This window comes from Pogona vitticeps, chromosome 11 (genome assembly GCF_051106095.1).
Source record: "Pogona vitticeps strain Pit_001003342236 chromosome 11, PviZW2.1, whole genome shotgun sequence".
In the NCBI taxonomy this organism is placed as follows: Eukaryota; Metazoa; Chordata; class Lepidosauria; order Squamata; family Agamidae; genus Pogona; species Pogona vitticeps.
The window spans coordinates 25,001,995-25,022,276 of NC_135793.1; the positions used below are offsets into that span (position 1 = coordinate 25,001,995).

Sequence of the window (20,282 nt, forward strand, 5' to 3'; positions counted from 1 at the left end):
GCTCCAAAAAGCATCGGTCCAAGAAAAAAACACACTGCTTTACCTGCCTTGCGTCCTCAGACTTAAAATCTTTTTTTTTTCTGAGCCCTGCAAGGGGCCTTCTGCTCCATGCATCGAAATGGACTGCAGAAAAGGAAGAGGGCTCCTTTCTCCTACCAGCACAAAGTCATGCTGCTCCAGGGAGCGAAGGCTTCACGTTGTTAAAACCCTAAGGGTTGGGATGGATCAGAGATCCGGCAGTCAGGTCCTGCTGCCTTTTTATTCCCCCTTTCAAGGCAAGAAGAAGCTCCACACCCGCCAGGAAAATGAGTCACCTCTGGACGGGTATCCTCCAGCCATGACCTAGAAATTCAGTGCTTCTTTTTTAAAGAGGGAGATGCTTGCCAAGGTTCTTCCTGAGAATGCCTGTGTGGGTGTTAAATCTAAAACCCAGGATCCTGCACAGATTACAACCAGAGGGAGGGTGTTATCTTTCTCCCCTTCCTGAAGTAGATTATTAACCCACCCCCTCCAAGCCTCTGGAAGGTTGAGGAGGGTCTCCTCAGGCGCCCGTCGGCACCATAGCTATTCATACAAGTTTCCAGGGAACGCAGGAGTGTCCCGATGGCTCTTTCCAATTGTCTTTTTTCCACCGCTTTTATTGCATTTTTGGAAGACACTGGTATAGCCCGTGTCCTTGTAAGCTCGTCCGTGTCTAAGTTGTGGTTACAGGTTTGTGATTAGATACCTGCAACTCAGTTCTTAGCTCTCCCAGGATGCAAGGCAGGACGTAAACAGAAGAAAAACACCACCATCACCACGTAATGTCATGACAATTAGGGAAGGCGTGAACGTTTCACTTCCTAAGCAGCCCGTGGCCAGGTTACCCAAAGGATCATCATCTCCAGCACATGCTTATCAAGACTTCAAAGTAATCTCTGGATGCTCTCCTTCCAGGGATGTTCCTCTTGATAACACAAGTTTGGTGGCTACTGGAAGGAAAGAACTTTCTCAGTAGAGACCCCCCCAGTTCTGGAACATCTCCCACAAAAAGTGGCTTCCCTCGAGGGACACTGCAGCCCCTTTAGCACCAAGTAACCTCTGTTTTCTCACAGTTACGTGTTCATCTTTCAGATCTTCACCTGGCTGTTACCTTCTGATGTCACTTCGGTTGCATACTCCACAGCTGGTTTGATTTGTTTCTGCTTTCATATACAGTAATTGTTATTTTTTTATCTTTGTGTGTGTGTGTGTGTTCCTTTGAGGGCTTTACCTGCCATCCAAGCCCAGAGATTTCTGGCTACGGATCATTAGAGAAATGTAACAACTCTAGGACTGAGACGAATAAACCCTGTGGATATGGTGCAAGGAGGAAGGTCCACAGCTCAAAGAGGAAAGGGGGTAAAATCAGGACTGCCTCATTGGAGGATGCTTTGTCGACATGTCAGAAGATGTCAACAAGACCATTCAACTCAATGAGGATATACAGCAGCAACGCATTTACCCAACTTGGGAGCGGAATGGCAGGGAGAGAGGAAGCTTTCTGGCCAAGAGTGATCCCTTGGACTTTTGTCTGTTCCCAGCTGGCATTCCTGCGATCCTTACCTACTTCAGCATAAACTCCATCCTCACCCAGAGAAACACAGGTAGCAAGCAGACCAACGTGCTCTGTTGTTCTCGGCACTCAGCAAAGCCTCCTGTGAGCAGGGTTTGCATCAACTAGTGCCTTCCTCTTTGCCTTAGCTGCTGCTTCACACCGGCACCTTCATTATGTAAACACTATGACATCTGCCTTGCTGGTTAAAATAGCCCCAAGGCAACGATTCGACACCTGCAACATGGGCACAGAGAGACTGCTTCTGTACAAGCTAAGTGGAGAAAGGTGGAGACACAAAACCTTGGCTATACACCAGGTCAGTGGAAAGAGAATCGCGGAAGCCCAGGCCTCTCTCTCTCTCTCTCTCTCTCTCCTGCAACAAGCAAACCCCACGGTCTACCAGGGGCAAGACCGTTCACAAACCGGCAGAATCCAAGCAGTGACATGACAGCCATCTTCAGATCTCCGAAAGGACATGAACAGAGAAGGTGGAACAAGCTCGTTTTCTGCTGCTCCGGAAGGCAGGATCGAAACCACAAAAATAGAGATTCCCAACTAAACAGTAGGAAGAACTGTCTTAAGATGTTTTTTCTATTCTTCTGTTCTGCTTCTAAAATTTGGCACAAATTTCCTGGCCACCTGCCCCGTTTGCTCCGATATCTGAATGCCTAGAATACTGCAGAAGCGAAAGGGCTGCTCCACCCTTTCCACCTGTCCGTCCTTCGCTACTGGATCACCAAAAGGCAAGGCTCTCAAGCACCTGCTTTCCAAGACACCAACCTAACCAGGGATTCCCCCAACACCGTCTCACTCACTTTTTTATTTATGGTGCTTCGTGCCCGGCTTCCTTCCAGTGAACTCAAATAACTGCTGTCCCGGTTTTTCCTCCTCTTCTCAAGGAGGGAGTTTCATTTCTTAGCAAGGTCTAGAACCAACAAGTGTAATTTCAAATCCCTATCCCCGTACCCTAACCCCTGGAGGGCGCTATCTCTCAAGAGGTCTGAAAAATGGCCACCCTGCGATCTACAGGGAAAGGCATTTGGGAGACAACAGGAGCAAGGGGTTCGTTAGGGCATTCACCTTGGCTCCTGGGAATGACAGAGCAGCTTTTCTTTCTGAGGACTCTGAGGCTTACTTATAACCTGTCCTCTTAGAATGGCAGAGCTGGAAAGGACCCTCTGGATCATCGAGTCCAACCACTGTCAAGCAGGCACCCTGGGGGATTCAAACTCCCAACCCACCACTACATCACTGCAGACACATGCTTTGCCTCCCAGCCCTGTGACTAAATACTCACAAGCGACGAAGAACAGAGAAAGGGTCCCCTTGCGATCCCAGATCTCTCAAATCTACAAGCAGAAAAACAAACCCTACATGCAGAAAACAGTGTCTCGTCATCATTTATTATTTGCAAGTTGCCTAAAATACAACAGTCCCGACAGACACCAAATAATACGGACACGAACAGGAGGACCACTGAGGTCAGAGGTTTTTTAATCAAATAAGAAGGGACGATCTAGAGCCCAGGGGAAGGAGAAGACTTTGCAGTCCCTGGACAAGAGTAAAAGAAAGCAAAAGAGGGTTGAAAGTACAATAATTAACCCATGAGAAGGGAAGAGATCAGAGAAACCAAGACAGGACTGGAGGTTTATCTATCATGTCACAGGACCAAGAGGAGGAGGTTGGCCAAATATCAAAAGGTCTAAAAGCACATAGGACTTCTCATCCCACCGCTCTCTCGCTAGAGAAGAGGGTTCCAGAATAAACCCATCCCAGTGATCTAAGCAGTTGACGCATCATGCAAACAAGGCAGTGACGATCATGCAAAGAGCTGATACAATGCTCCACAACAGAGCCTGACCATTTTTTCCCCTTAAAACAATATTCCTGGAGTTACCCAACTCTGCTTTACAACAGACTGAATAAGGAACAAGTCAGCCAGCCTTTTTTTAGCTCTCTCTTTTTCATTATTTTTGGATGACATCCCCCAGAATCCTCCTAACATCACGAGGTTCGAGGGAGGTGTAGTCCCCCAAAAAGGAACTTTTCCAAGGTTTTAGAGAAAGACCATTTTAGCCTGTAGTCCACCCAGCCTCTGAGGCTGCATAAATCCCACTGGGGGCCCAAATCCATATTCAGACCTATATCCAATTTTTTGCACACAGCAGGACCCATGCAAACAAGGGATCTTACACAAGGAGGGACCTAACCATTTCCAATTCATTTGAGCTGGGACTAAATAACGAGCAAAGGCCTGAATAGTCTAACTGTGCTGGGTGGGGTGAGGGTTTGCAGCCCCCGGGGGTGTCTCTTAGAACTGCTCCCCTTTATCCCAAGAGATTCCCTTCCTTCTCTTCCCCACAGTGCCAAGGAAGAGACAAGCATGTCAAGAATTTGCCCAGTAAGCCTGTACCGGAAGTCTCTTTGGCTTTCACTTTGAGGAATTTTCTCGTCTTTAACTCTCCTCTGTACAATTTAACCGGCGACTGCAGTATAGCCAGTGACTCAGAGCTAAATTTAAAACATGCCTTCTGCTTTGTTCAGCTTGTCAGCATCAGGAAATGAATGGGTGGAAGAAGCTTATTAGAGGCTCCAAGAGAGAGAGAGGCATTTGTCTGCACTGCGCTCAGATTAAGTTTTGAGCCGACAATTCTGCATCTTTGTTTCTGTAAAAGGGAACCGAAAACTCAAGAGGAGAAAAAGGAGGAGCGCATTCTTAGCAGTCTCCCTCAGCTTTTAAAAGATGTTAGCACCCATCTTACCTTACTTCTGGGACTGCTGGTGAAAACGCCCGCAGCAAGGAAGGGTAGTTGAATGGGTGGATGCAGCCGCTGTACTTCTATGACCTGTCCCTGAGCCAGAATATTACTTTCAATCTGTATTTACATACATTTAAATTTTGTGCTGCAGTCCAATCACAAATGCATGGAGAAATTAAAGGGGAGAGCATGAACACAGGCCTATATCCTAGAAAAGTATTCATAAAAAGGCATCAGTTTAAGGAGGGAAACGCTTATGTCTGGAAAAGTGCCGCACGAATTGAATAGATTTGGGGGAAGGGAACTGAAAACTCGTACTATACTGCAGGAGCTGGAGCAGTTATGTCCCTACTTATACGCACAGCCCCGAGCACAAAACTGATGATGGCAGGCAGAACTAATTAGGATAGTGGGGATTCTCCGTCCGCATGGCTAAGCGCCTCCTCGGCCGGCCAGGTAGCAAGCCAGGACATACAGTAACTGTGGATAGAGTCGTGGGCTTTACATCTCTCTAAGAAGTTGGAAGAGAATGGTTAAAGGGCAGGAACCCATATTAAATTGCTAAGCAGAAAGCAAAGGGCCATGATCATCCCAAAGACCAACCCCGTGACTTCAGATGAGTCAAGATAGTTGCCACAGGAAGGTAATTATGCAAGACACGAGGAGAGATTCGTCATCTACAATAAGTTTGCTTCCATAAAAGGCCAGAAAGGAAGTGCGTTTCATGCTCCCGCTGGAGTGTTTACCTCTCCGTACGGCAGACAAGAGGCTACCTGCCTACCTGCCTGAGCAGATACCGGCCACTTATCTGCAGAAGTGTGGGCTGTCTCCTCCTCCTCCTTTCTCCAAAACAGAATCTCAAGAATATGTGGAATGAGGAAAGGAAATACAAATTAACTCTACCAAAACAAGCTGGCATAGTAACAACCTTTTGGCCGTAACTAAACCACAAGACAAATATTAGGGGCATCTGTTCCTTCTGCAGACTCTTTCCTTCCTCGGTCTGAAGTCACAGCTTTTTAGGGTCTTACTGGAGAACGCTGATTGTCTCGTTTCCCCCCCCCCCCTTTTCTAGGCAGGGTAAGGGATGCATGCTCAAGCATTCATGCAAAAAAAGATGTGTGTGTGTCCATGCCTGCCTGCCTGTGTGTAAAATACAAATACAGTCAAAACCACAGGCTAGCTTGTTCCTCCAGAGCGATCAGCCTACAATTGCAGAAGGACTTTTCTGCTTTATTATAACACCTCCGAACAATTCCTGGCATCAGCACAGCCCACACTTTTGAAACAGTTTCCTCCTAGGTGAAATTGACGAGACCGCATCTGGCTTAGTTCATTTCACTGCTCTGTTAAAATTGTGGAACTAGAAAAGACAAGGAAACAAGGAATCCAGAGACAGGAAAACAGCGCTCCTTCATCCTCTGCAAGAGGCGGCCTTCAGCCTCTGAGTCAACATCTGTCTCATCTCCTCCTGAGGTATGAAATGTACAAAACTATCCACTGTTCCATTGCAAAGTTTCAGTATTGCTGGATCCTGATTTCCTACCCTTGGGTCTCCACCTGAAAGAAACCTACCCAAGGGGAGAATGGCCAGGGAGCCTGTTCTCTTCTTGAACCAACAGACTTCAAAAACTAGGAGCACCGCCTTCCAAAAGGCAGCGCCAAACAAAACTCTCAGCCTGAACAGCGGGAATTTGCTGCCCGCCTGAATTCACCAGACTCTTTCTAATGCAACTTATTCAACTAACAGTCAAAATGTTTGGAATCAGTCTGCAAGATCCAGTTTGGAGACAAAACCCCCTTGGCTCCAGGACCATTCAGTACATCTTTAAAACATGCGCGCACACAAATGCTGAGGGCATGCATCAAGGAAGGCTTTTGATTGCCCCCCGGCCTGGTTGTCCCTAGCCAGAGAGAGCCAGGGCAGGCAAGTCTGTGGTCTGATCCTGGATAACTCTTTCTACAGCTTCTAGTCCTGTAAAGTGATGGGTGACAATCTGCAAGAAAAGAAATATGACTAGACGATTTATGAGCAAAATCCCCAACCAGGACTGGGAACTCTTCTTATGGGGCCAGTTCGCTAAGAAAGGAAGATTCCGAGCCCTGCAGAATTCTGCGTCCCTCTAGGGCCCTGCAGAACTTTGTTGCAGAAGGCGGGGCAGAGAGTGCGAATTGGAGAGTAGAAACAGAGAAAGCCGAGAAATCATCCTGGCTATGCAAGGAAGTTGCAAACTCGGTAGGTAAAACTGAGATTCTAAGCTGAAGACCTGCAAACCACCTGTCATTTTCTATACTGTGATGTTAATTTAGCTACCTGCAATGCCCAGTCTAACTTAGAATCCTTCAAATGCTTTTTGTAACATTTTATAGTTTTCCGTACTGGGATGTTAATTTAACTACCTGCAATGCCCGGTCTAACTTAGGATCCTTCAAATGCTTTTTGTAACACTTCATAGTGGTCCAATAAAGGTGTCGTTCCCACCCTGTCCTTGCAAAAGTTACAAGTCAGTTATCAGTTTGGAAATCAGTTTGTAGAAGTTCATACACAGATCAGAGAGAGAGCGAAAGAGAGACAGAGAGAAAGAGAGAGACTAAGTTGTAACACTGAAGACAATCCGGTATTACCTGGAATATTTCAGCTTGTCTCCATGAGTTATCTTGGCCCAGAAGCTCCTGACATTCTTCAGAGCCTTTTAAGGTCCAGACAGTTTCAGATCCACTATGGATATGGGAACACAGTGTAAACAGCTGCTTATTTTACAGGAAAAGGGTTCCCCCCCCCTTTCCTTTCTGCAGTAGCCCAGCATTGGGTGTGCCTCAGACGTTAGTAAAGCCAAAATAACCATTATGTTCCAAAAAAGCCAATGCCTGGCGACCTTTATTTATAGATCCCCCCATCTTCTGTTATTTAGAGAAAGTGACATCACTTCTTTGGGGTTTTAAACTACAATAACATCTGCAGAAAAACCGAGCGGGGAAGGAAAAATCATTTGCCCTCGGAATTTGTTGGCAGGAAAGGTGGGCAGCGTCGACAGCTCGGACTTCGCCAGTTCTCTCTTGTTTTGGATCCTGTACTTTCTCCTGGAGTTTGAGGTTGAAGGGAAGAGGAAACCACAACCGCAAGTCCTCCAAAAAAAAAAATGTGCAGATTGTTGCACCTGATCCCTGGAGGTGAAATGAGTAAGAAAAGCAGTGTAGGAAGGATGGAGAAAACTTGACTTAAGAACTTTGGAGCTGGTTTGGATTCAGCGACATCCTTGCCAAGCACAGCTGCCCAACAGGATTCTGGGCAGGCAGAACTGCGCAACAGGATTTTGGCTGTAAGACCAACAGCTCTTTCTCTCAAAGTGAGGCATCTGAATATTTAAACTACACAAGTTAATTAGTTCTGCAAAGAAGCTGCATGGAAAACAACTCAAAATGTGCACAGGATCAGTTTTCGGGTCCTTCTGTACTAAACCCAATGGAGAAGTGTTTGCTGTTCTATAGACACCTTCATCCTCTCCCCCCCCCCCCCCAGGAACATACACAGGTGTTTGCCACAAAGGAACCAAACCTGACAGGCGCACCTGCCTAGCCACATTTTCCATGCACTGACAGGTGATATTGGTACACAATGCTTGTCTGTGAGTGGCACCCACAGCCCATGCAAATGGATGCATCCATGTTTATTCAGCAGCCTGGTGTTCTGCAGTACCGGAGGGCTGAAGTACAAGAGAGGCTGACAACTGACATGAAACCGAAAAGGGAAAGGGTATGACATCTACTTCTAAGAAAAGTGGCTTTTGCCACTGCATTGCTTGGAATATAGCCAATCTCGTCTGATTTTTCAGAAGTCAGAGTGAGGGAGGCTGGGCTAGTCTTTGAATGATGGATCTCAAACAAGTAAGGATCAAGGATCTCCAGGCAGGACTAGGCAAGGTTTATGCCAGGAACCCTGGAGAGCAGATGCTGCTGCCAGACAGAGCTGGCAATGCCAGCCTAGGTGCATCAAGGGTCTAACTCTGTGGAAGGCTGCTTCCTGTGATGTTTCTATGTCTTAGCAAGTGGCTGCTGTGCTTTTATATTTTCAGCAGTGGTGTAATGTTTGGGTCTTGTTTTAGGAAGAAAGATGGGATACTAATAAAATTGAATGAATTAATGAATGAATGGGCTTCTCATAACTCTGGATGAAGGCACTGAGGGTTGCACCGGCTGACTCTTGCAGAACTTGTCAAGCTATGGCAAAACCTCTACATAGCCTTATTACTTCAAGTAATAACATAAAGAAGGAATCCAGACCAGACAATTAAAACAAAGACCAGGATGTAACATGTACGAATGGGCTAAAGCTACGGGAAGCCAGATTTAGGCTGAATATCAGGAAAAAATTCCTTCTTAATTGTTAGAGCAGTACAACGATGGAGCCCATGATCTTGGGAGGTGGGGAGCACTCCCAACACTGGAGGCATTCAAGGGAAAATTGGACATCCATCTGTCAGATCTTCTTTGATTTGGATTCCTGAACTGATCAGGGGGGTTGGACTCCATGGCCTTACAGGCCCCTTCCAATTCCATGATTCTACATAGCAGAAACACAAAGAAACCCTGAACTACAGTGGTGCCTCGCAAGACAATGTTAATTTGTTCCGTGAAAATCACTGTCTTGAGAAAACACCGTCTTGCAAAATGCGGTTCCCCATTGGAATGCACTGAAATCTATTTAATGCGTTCCAATGGGGGGAAATCGTTGTCTTGCAAAAATCATCCATAGGAAACCATTGTCCTGCAAAGTGCAACAGCAATTGCAAAAACTAATTGTCCCACGAGGCAATCGTCTTGCGAGGCACCACTGTATATGGAAATCCATGCCTATTTGCTGGGCAATCTTCCCTTAGGCAATTTCTCTCTATGTTCGTCCTGTAAACACTGAATGGAAGTGATGGATCTGCAGGACGCCTGAAAGGTGATTTTTTTCTAGTCGTTCCCAGAGATGATGGGAGATGGAAATGAGGCATCTCCTCATGCAAAACAGGTGTTCTGCCAGTCAGCTCCGCCTGAAGGACTGTATAAAGATGGCATCTCTTTTTTTCATGCAGCTGTGCTTCTAGAGTTATGTGGCTTTTAAAGTTACTAATTTAAAGCCTTGTGTCTTCTCAATCAATCATTTATAAATGTCTTCGCCAAGACCAAACAGGAGGAAAGCCAGTCAGCATGCACTACCCCTTAACTGAGGCGGTTGGTGATTCTGACTCTCTCTCTCTCTCTCTCTCTCTCTTTCTCTCTCTCTCTCACACACACACACACATGCATCAGGAAGCAGCTGTTGGCAACATTTGTTCTAAAACAGGGGAGGAGGAGAACAAAAAAAAATTTTTGTGCACTGGCTCACTTCAAAGGGGAGATGGGAAGAGCCTGCCGGGTAGCATTGCTACGCCGACCGATTAACCTTCATGCCCTAGAGAAGCCTGAGAATTTATAAAAATAAATGGCTGGGCTGCTGCTAAGCAATAACAAGCACCCTTCTATGATGCCGTGGTGAAATTCAGACCCCCCCCAAAAGGCTTTATTTGGACAGGTGCTGTGCAAAGCCCACCACTTGAAAATCCACTAAGCAACACCTGCTTTTGTCCCCATAGATTTGTTTCATGGGTGTTCCTGAAATAGACCAAGGCCAGAAAGATTTCCCTGTGCAAAAACACACACACACACACACACACACACACACACACACACACACACACACACACACACACACACACACACACACACACACACACACACACACACACACGTCCCAAAGAAATTAATGCTAAAAATGCTTAATTCTATCAAAGTGGAATTTTGGCTTCGCAATCCCCCTGCTAGTTGGGCTAGGCTGGAGTAACAGCTTTCTCCAAGCCACCTTATAGTTTAAAGCTTCATACACATTTCAGCTAATATTCTAGGTCAGGAAAGTGTACCTTCAAAAAACCTTCAGGGGGACGTGGCTCTGTTCCAAAACAACCGCTGAAACATCATTGCTAAAATCTAGAGCCCGGCTGCTCCATCACAGCCGTTCTCCAGCAGCTCCCGGGCTTCTTTTGAGCCTCCGTTGCTGTACATTTACTCTGCTGGCTCGTGGCCATGGCTCCAGCCTCTCTGTCTCTCGAAGCAGACGGATCTTGTCAAGAGGTGACAGGAAGGGAGGTTGAGAGAAATGTAGCATAACCTCCTTTCCTATGAGCACTTTGGCAAAGGAAATCAAACGCTGCTCAACTGCATTAGCAGTTAAAGCGTAGCAAAAGAGAAGGCCCAACACACACACACACACACACACACACACACACACACACACACACACACACACACACACACACACACACACACACACACACACACACACACACACACACCTCTTTTGTACCCAAATTGTGCAAAAGCACAAAAACTGCCGACTTTTAAGGACCGGACGTATCGGGGGATGTTACCGGCACCTTTGCTTGAGCCGTTAGTTCGCCCTTCTATATTCGCTTTGCTCCATCAGCTTTTTGCAGAGAGAGTTTGCATAAATCACAGGGGCTTTGATGAAAGCAAAATAATGTGTTTTGTCCTCTCCTGGAGGGGAGGAATATTAAGGAGCTTCCAACTTTCTCCTTAAGATGTGCTGTTGAGTCAGGACAGCCCAAACTGATGGAAACAAAGCATTCGGCAACATTCAATTTTTACAGCCCCACAATGCTATAAAACCACACCAGCGCTGAGCTCACCCTGAGTGGAATGTCAGGTGTCAACGGGAAATATAAAAGGTGTGCAGAATCAGGGAGGGTGGGGGGGGGGAACAGGACATGACGCAAACTGAAGTCACAGCTCTTACTTTCTTCTTCCAGACTGGACAACAACTCCCATTGTCCCCAGCCAGTCCTGTACTCACACGGGATGTCCTTTCAATGGCAGCCACTCTTAAGTCAGGAAGAACCCGGCTTGGCACAGTAAATAAAATAAGTGGTTTATGCAGGTGCTGTTTCCAGAATGAAAGGAAATTCAAAGTCATGGCCAGCCAAGAGAAAATTAAAAATAGCATACCGAAACTGAACATTTTAGTAGACATTTTGCATTACTGCTGGATAGCTCAGGGGTTCAAGTCTCTGGCTGTGGAACCAGAGGCTGGGAGTTTGATTCCCCCACTGGGTCTCTTCGACGGGCGTTAGACTCAGTGGTCCATAGGGTCCTGTCTAGCTCTGCAGTTCTAAGATGATGATGATGATTAAAATATCCTAAAATAACTATGGATGCCATCCTTCAGATAAATGTGAAACTGCTACTATGGGTTTTGCAGACAGCCAAACAAGTCAAACTGCAAGAAAAAAAAATCCCTAAAACCAGACATGCAATCTGATTTTTGAAGGAGCAGCCCTGTTTTGTCCGTGCAAGCTTAAGAGACAAAAAAACTGAAAACGAGAGACAAAAATATTGTGGAACCTTAAAGACTACCTGCTGTATTTTAATGTGAATTTCCGAGGATCAAGTCCATCAAGGAAATGAACCACAAAAGGTCACAGTAAAACAGAGCCTTTAGCTTTTAGGGTGCCACAATGTTTCTGTCTCTTGTTTTTTGTTTCTGTTTCATTTTTTTTTGTCTGATACGGGTTTTCCAAGGTCCTCTTAAAAGACCTACAGCAGAAGAGTCACCTTTCAGCTGTAGCTTCCTTTCCAGCATCGGGCACTATTTCCTCATCTCTCCCTTCTGTCTACAAAAAAAATGAGAACCATCTAAAGAATTATTTTCGCTGCAACAGTTGCACAGAGACAAACAACATTCCAAATGCATACAAAAGTGGGAGACATAAATACTGTAACAAAACAGTAATTGGAGACAGCAAAACAATCATAAAAGCCAAAGACCACCAACATATGACAGAGACTTGAACAAGAAGCGTAACAACAACACACCAGCAGGAGGTGCTGCAACTGCTCTTTAGAAGACTTGGCGAAATAAGTCACCCATCTAAGAACAAAGCACTGGCAGCAGGAACAAGCCGGCTTCCCTTGGGATGGAATTTCACAGGAAAGGAGCCAGCACTGAGAAGGCCCTGTCTTGGGAACGTGATAATTTTACTTCCATTTAGGGAGGCACTCCAAGTCAGGCCTCCAAACAAGATCGAGGTTCCTTCCTTAAGGAAACAAAGTAATCGCACCACCAGTTTGTTTACAAAAACAAAACAAAACAAAAAGACCTCAGACAACCACAGCTGCAATGTTTGAGTGCAAAAACATTAAAAATTATGACTCGTACATTCCATTCCCTTCTATTGTGACTCCAACATTGCCTTACTTCCCCCCCCCCCCCCCCCGATCTCCCTTGCTCAAAACACAGCATTTAAAATTTTAATGCAGGGGCAGGAATAGTGTAACCCTCCAGATGTTTCTGGAGCGCATCTGGGGCCTGCACCGAGACCCTTCCTACTCTAAAACAATTCCTGATTTATACTGCCGAAAGATCAAACAGTGACTTCTGTGATAGATTCACACCAAATCCCAATTATCTTTCTTTTTTAAAAAAAAAGAAAAAAGAATCTCCTTTACAGCTGCTTCTTTAAATGCAGGAGAACCGTCTTCCCTAAATAAAATTCTCTTTAAGAAGTTAACGTTGGAGAGAACGGTTGCTTTTAACAGAGTTATCTGGAGAAAAGAGCAAAAAACAGGAAGTCCAGTTTGGGTCACACACCCACATTCCATCGCGATCGTGCAACATATTAAGAGCCGTTTGGTCTTATAACTCAGCAGCATTTACTTGGGGACTCTTCGATACTTCTTCACAGCCGGGAGGGCAGCTGCACAACACCTCCCATCATCCCTCACAACCAACTACTCAGGGGCTGATGGAATCATAGTCTAATAACAACTGGAGAGCTAAATATTCTGTGGGGAGAGAGAGAACGGAGGAGAGTTTGCGATGGATGCTTCCAAGCAAATACAGACAACATTTTCCCGGAGGACTCTCAGCCCCACTGAAAGGAGCTGATTAATTTGGTGTTTGCCAGGTTTCCACGCCAGGATGCACATGTCTATTTGGCAAGAACACACTCCTAGGTCTTGGCCATCTCCAAAAGTGGACCCGTTAAGTGCACAACGTTTCTGAAAGCGCACCGTTTCTGACAGCTAACTGGAAAGCCAGGGGCTTCCAACGGCTGGTTTGAAAGAAGGCAGGGAAACAGAAAGAGAAGCACCATTCTGTAAAATTATGTACTGGGTAGACTCGCCTTTTTCCCCCCTTCCAGACGCTCATGGTCCAGGAGCAGCACCGCAGCTGTCCTTGGTCTTTGGTGAGAAAAAGCTCAGCCACATGTCTCAGCACACCAAGCGTGCATTTGGGGGTCTACAGAAAATCAGAAGGGTCACCCCCACAGTCCGTGCCTTCCCTTCATGGAGTGACCCCCCCTTTTCTTCCCATCGGCATAGTCTCCCATTTGCAAGGGTGGCTCAACAAAGCAAGTATCTATCGGAACTACTGCCCTTGGAGACCTTCATGCAGCAGGAAAACGGAGAACTTCATGAATAACGCCATTCAGGAAAGACTTCTCCAGCACTGCAGAAGCAGAGCAGGGTCTCCCAGGGAGGCCACATGACAGTGAAGCTGAAGAAGCGGAGAAAGAAACGCTCACATCTAGCGCAAAGGAGTCTTTTAGTGTGTGCATGAGAAGGTCTAGCTGAGACCTCATTTGCAAGGCCAACCAAGCTCCAGAGCCACACAGCTTAGATCACAACCTGGATGTGTAACTTTCAGCCTTGTGCCTCCGTCTGCACTCCTCCCTCCCTCTTTCACCTCCCGATTCTGCTTCACTTCTTTCGGAACTGTAAGCCTGTTTTAAGTGAATAAATACAGAGTAACGGCAAGGTGGCATGCACGGGGGGCCAGGCTGGGCATTTCCATCTCTGTAGGCACTCTCTCTGTGTGTGTGTGTGATTGTGTGTGTGTGCAGGGGGGGGAAGTCAAGTAGAGAGGAAGTACATCCGGTTCTCAGTGGTGCAGGAGCGGGGCCTTTGTTCAAGAAGGGCGTGGCGCCAAGGGTTTAGGAGCTAAAGGACTGCCGGAGCCCAAAAGTCCAGCCAAGCTCACTTGTGCAGCAACTGATCTCGGACCTCTAGCTGCGGAGTCAGATTTTGGGAGTTTGATTCCTCACTGGGCATCCCAGGAGAAGAGCCGGCCTGGGTGTGCAGCCTCAGGCGAGCTGTGCTGGGTATCTAGAAAATCCGGGGGGTTGGGGGGGGAGATCACAATCAGGTTGACGGCACGTAAATTATTAGTATTCAAATCAAAAGGGAAGAAAAGTTTTCTCCTCTCAGCCGTGGCTCAGCAGGGAAGGCACTAAGGATGGGAGTTTCCCTTCACTTTGGAGAGCGAGGAGAGAAGCCGCTGGCAGGACTCTCAGCAGCAGAGGCCACGATTCGCCTGGCACTCCATCTCTTCCCAGGGGAGATCTTGAGCCCTGGTCGAGGCTCCAGACTGCAGTTGGGGAGCGTGCGACACACAGAGATGGGTTGGTGGAGGGAAGTCCCCGAGTCACACACCGCTTGAGTCCAGTCAGACATACCGGGATGGTCAAGAGATTACCAAGGCTGCACCCACCTCCCTGACTCTGGGAACGGCGAAGGAAAAAAGACGGCACTCTGTACCACACCCTGCCAAAAGTGGCCTGCGGGCTGAATACAGGGGAGCAGAATCACCTCCAAAATGCCGCCCACGGATGTCGGACAGCATTGCCCCCCCCCCCCGGACAGGACCAGGCAGACTCTCCTCCCCTGATCCAGCCTTGGGACTGGAGGCTAGGCTCGCGTAATTTTCCACACACCCGAAGGGGGGGGCTAACTGACCCTTGGAGAGGGGGTCTCTGATGGGCAAGCCAGGGGCTGCTCCAGAAGCCCCATTGGCACCTTTCGTTCACTCGTTCCCTCTCTCCCTGATGCACTGGCTTCACAAGGGAAAAGGCCAAACCGCACTCCGGCTCCACCAGAGGTTTGGATGTCGAACAGGGTGTGGCTGGAGGCGCTCGCTGCACATGGAGCGAGGCCAGCTTGCCCGCCGGCCGACGGCACCTGAACACTGGGGACAATGGAAAGGGTACATGGAGCTGGAAGGGGACACGGAGAATCATCTAATTTTATTTATTTATTGTATTTATATCCTGCCTATCTAGACAATTACGACCACTCTAAGTGGCTAATCCACCTACCCCCCCTCCACACACACACCCCAGTGCAGGAAATTGGATGGAGCAAGTTCAACCTCAACATGTATTGTGGTTTTAACTTTTTTTTTTAAAAAAATGGCACAATCCAAGTAACGCCGCCCCTCCATCTCCCCACACAAACTCCTGCTATTAGTAATGATGTGTCTATTTAATACACATGTGATAGGAATGGAAACATTTGGGTTTTCCGCTGTATGCAGACATTCTGGGAAGGTTCCGCTGGTCACAGTTTCCCCACGTAGTGCAGAAAAGGCGCACACCTACATAACAATTGCCATATCGGTTGCACTCTTGAGTGGATGAGTCAGCTAATGCATACAATGCCTCCCCCCCTTTTTTCTCTCTCTCTCTCAGAGATGGGCAACCGGACCCCACCGTTTCCAGAGCCTTCGCAATCCTGGCCTGTATTTGCAGCACAAAACCTAAGGACGCAAGCGGATGCCTGCAACAGAAAGTTGCAGCATGAAATGCTGCAGATCAGGATTCTGGCCATTCCTTCGCCTCTCCTGCAAGTCGGTCAGCATTCCACACGGACTAAGCATTAAACACTGTCCTCGCTGGGTTGTTTGGTTTTTTTCCACCTCGGGGGAATTTTAAACTTACTTCTGTCAACCTTCAGGATCCACCTTAAACCTACTTCTACCTCCTCCCATGTAAGGTTGGTTCTGTTTGGCCTCCATAAGAGTCACTGTCTGAACATAGTAATTAAAAAAAAAAATACAGTAAACTACAGTTTTTCTTCATATCTGCATTTACTTATGTTGTGAACTGCCCCAGGGTCCAGTTTTGGAAGAAAGGCAAGATGTAAACAGACTAAGTCATGAATGCAGGAGCCACAGAAAGAGCAAGAAAGGTGGGCAAGACCGCTGCTGGGGGGACCCAAAGCCCACCTACTCAGGCTTCGCAAACCAAGCACCCCCGGGGGGGGGGGTTCGCCATCAGGGCACACACCCCCCCAGAGCAGCAAGTGAAGACAGTTAGCAGCCCTTTGTGGCCGCAGCCAGCAACTGAAACAGGGAGGAGGTAGACTGCCTCTGAAGCTGGAGGCTTCATAGCGAACAGCCTCCCCCCCCCGGTCTTCTCCCTGCTCCAGGACTCTCTCTCTCCCCCCCCCCCCCAAATCCTTTTAAACATCTCCCTGTACGAAACAACAGCAGCAAAAGGAAACAAAGCCCGCAGACAAAATCCGCAGAAATGAGAGTGGGTAAAATACCATCCACAAGGGCTTGGCGGGACGGGGGGGGGGCGGTGGCGGAGGGGGGGGTTTCCCTGCTAGCTCGAGGTTGGCGCGGCAGGATCCGAGGCCGGCCGCCTCTCTCGCCTCTCGGCTCCGCAAGGCTGACGAAGAGCCCTGCAGGACTCCCAAGCTGGCGCCCGCGGGGGGGGGGGATATACTTCCATCAGCAGCGCCCGGGGCCGTCGAAGCCCGAGGAGTGCCGTGGGAGCCGGAACACGATCTGCTCGGAAGGCAGTGGCGCGCCCGGGACCGTGCCTCCTTCCCTTTCCTTTCGGATCGGGGCCCGGCAGGACCAAGGCGCCGGTCGGGGCCGCCCCGCCCAGCAGAGGAAAAGCGCCCTCCGTCGCCCGGGGGGGGGGGTGTCTGTGGGGGGGACCCCCGCGACCCCCACCCCCCTTTTTCCCGGCGCGGGAAAAGTCCGCTTCCAAGGCAAAGACCCCCCCCCTTCCAGCGACCCCCGCCCCAATTCCCGCGCACGCCGGCATCCTTCCCCCCCCCCCGACCGAGAGACTCCAGCGCGACCCCCGCCCCAGCCTGGGGACTCACCCCGCCCGCGCGCGCCCTCGCCCCGCGTCCTCGTCCTCGCTCCTCGTCCCGGCGCGGCTGCCTCCTTCTCCGCCTGGCACCGCGCGAGCCCGACACGAGCGGCCCTCCCCGGGCTCCTTCCCCCCCCCCCCCGCTTCGTCCTCTCCAGCCGCCCCGCCCCGCCCCGGGCCGAGGAGCGATTGGGCCAAGGCGCCGTCCGTCAGGCGGCCCGAGGGAGGGGATTGGAGAGGGCGCACGCCGCCCAGGGGCGGACAGGCACCGCCTTCCTTCTCTCTTCCCCCCCCCCCCGCGCACCCCGAGCGAGATGCTCCGCCCGGGCGCCGGGTTTGAGGGTCGTGTGAAGGCGCCCGCGGGAGGGAAGCTTCTCTCCCGCCCGCCCCCCAACATCCCTGGGTGCGCATGCATGCCCAAGAAAGGTGGGCCTCCAAACATCTGGGGGTGCACCTGGACTTCCTAATTTGTGACTAGGATTTTGAATTAAACAAAGAAATGCAATAAATATAAAAACAGGAGGCCAACAGGTGGATAAACCTCCTTCTCAGGAGCAAGTGGGCGCCTTTTTTTCTTTTCCATCCTGGTGGGACTCAGATTCTTCGACAGAGCGATGGATAGGATGGCAAAAACATGGGGGAAAAGTGAGCCCCACAGAAGGCAGAGCAACCCGTTCTGCTGGATCAGGACCCTTAGGGCTGGTCCCCAGGCTCTGCTTTGCTCACAGCCTCGAAACACGGGTCAGTGACTCAGGACCCCTTTCAAACAATAGAGGGGCGCTCAACGAGGTCTCCGTTTGGTGCCTGCGGCTTGCCAGCAGAAGGAAGAAGAACGGCAGGGTGGCTGTTTCAGCGGTGGGAAATGTGAGCCACTGTTTTCTGGGCTTTCAACACTTCTCCCTACACACACACACACACACAAACACACACCACAATTTCCTCTGTTAGATACGCCCTGCTGCTTTGCAAATCGTTTCTCTTTCTTCCTGTTTCTCCCCAGACCTAATTGATATATTTATTCCGTTCTAAATCAACGAAAGCGCCTGCTGTAACTTGCTGTGGCCTCCTTCTCCTTCCTTCCTTAACAGCAGGGCAGCAAATCTAGATACGACTGCCAAGCCCCCAGCCTGGAGGAATGTCCTTCTTTTTCAAACTATGCTTCCCAGACTCTCCCAAGGCGCCTGGTGAGCTGTAGTCCCAAAAAAAAAAAAGTTTCCCAAACTTCGGTATTGTTAGAAAGGTAGCATTTATCTACATTTCCTTTAACAGGAGGTTTTGGGAAAAGGCCCAGTGGTTCCCGACCTTGGGTCACCCTGATGTTCTTGGACTGCAACTCCCAGAAACCCTGGGCCGTGGTGAAGGATTCTGGGAATCGCGGTCCAAGCATACCTGGCTTCTCAAAGGTTGGCAACCACTAGGATGACCTGAAAGGAGGCGAGGACCTTCCTCTCCAAAGGAGATCCGTATATTCTCTCTCCAAGACCCTTGGCTTGCATCTCTGCTTCCTACCCGCAGCTGCCGGACTTCAGTGATCGCTCGAAAGAGAGACAAAATCTGCACAATGCTTATAATGAAAGAGAGTCTGAAAAGGATTTGCCAAGGGTCAAGATAATTGTTTTCCCTGTCTCACGCAAACCCAGACATACACACCTCTCTTCTCCATCGTACCCAGAGCTGCCATTCATATGACACAGCACTGAAAGCAACAGGCATAGCATCCTGAGAAACTCTGCTTTTCTTTCCTCCTTCCACCTGTTCCTCTGTCAGGTAGCAAGCAGTGCCATGGGATAATTACATCCCCCCCCCCCCAATATTCTAGTTAGTACTCTACTGTTACAGAAGATGTGAGGGTTTACTTTCCCTCCACTCAGCAGGCCTGCACTGCCGTGAGCTGCTTTTTCTAAAAGAAAACAGGCAAATGAACTCACAAGTATTATGGGTGTGTAAACCATGCTCAGTCTGCAGACCAAACAGGGTCCGCGGGCTTTGGGGTTTTTGTTTTTGGTGAGCGCCAGTTATGGGTTGAGTGACTCAAATCCATCTGGTAGATACAGGCCTTGGTGTGAATGTTATTTTCATCTCAAGTGTGATCTACTTCCTTCCTGCCTAACAGTCAATGGGTTCAGCAAACCTTATTTAAAGAAGCCCACAGACACAGTGTTCTTAGTTATGACCGATTGAAACAGGTATATTTTGAGTCTTCCCGTCAAACCCCCAGATATTTGCATGTACCTGCAATGAGCATCCAGTTACTTCAGAAAGTCTAGATGTCCATCACATAAGGCTTTCCCTTCCCTGAAAAAAAAAAGGAAGGGGTGTAATAGATTTGAATTGTTTCTTTCTCACACCTCTCTTTTATAAATTCTACATGTGATCAAGCACTCTGGGATGAATTTTTTATGGTTTACTTGCACTTAGCAACCAGAATTCGTAGCCTTCAAGCAAAGCCCAGACCCAGCTAAAGATGTGTTTAAATGCTCTTACTTGCTGGAAGCAGTCGCTCATGTCCTGTCTCCACAGCTGGCCTCTGATAAAGTCATTTGCAGCCCATAAGACCTTGTGCCAAATAAATACTCTTGGTGAAACAGAGTAACTCTATGACTTGCACTCCTTGAAATTTATACCTCTTGCAAACCAGATAACCAGGCTTTTTAACAGCTGCTGGCTTGGTGCAGGCATCCTTGGTTAGCACCTGTCCCCGGAACATAAAACCTCCATGGAGCCAAAAAAGGAACAAGTGGCCGCAGCTGATGCTCTGTCCCAGCTGAGTTGCACGGCAGCTGTCCGCAGACTGGAGCATAATCTAGCCACCAGGAAAATATCTTCCTTTAGGTGAGGCCTGCTGTTTTGGAAGCAAGAGGGTTGGTCAAACCTAAGTACTAAGCAAGTCCTGGGTTTTGGAAACTCTGAGGTGGGGGAGAGGGTTTGAATGCTACTGAATAAAACTGATGTTTTTTTGCAACC

General features: G+C 48.5%; 1 protein-coding gene across 4 annotated transcripts in view; it reads right to left on the reverse strand.

The window, feature by feature from the left end:
- The window catches only part of PLS3 (plastin 3), a 46,167-nt gene extending 26,222 nt beyond the window's left edge, over positions 1-19,945 (reverse strand). The window contains exons 1-2 of one of the 4 annotated variants that reach the window (XM_078380724.1): positions 19,803-19,945; positions 19,551-19,613 (exon numbers count right to left, since the gene is read on the reverse strand). The gene's annotated coding sequence lies outside the window, so the exon portion shown is untranslated. Of the gene's footprint in view, positions 1-43; positions 6,874-17,328; positions 17,468-19,550; positions 19,614-19,802 lie in introns of those variants that run through there. The other 3 variants (XM_072981417.2, XM_072981416.2, XM_078380722.1) reach the window with 3 other exon arrangements.
- Positions 19,946-20,282: the final 337 nt, after the last annotated feature.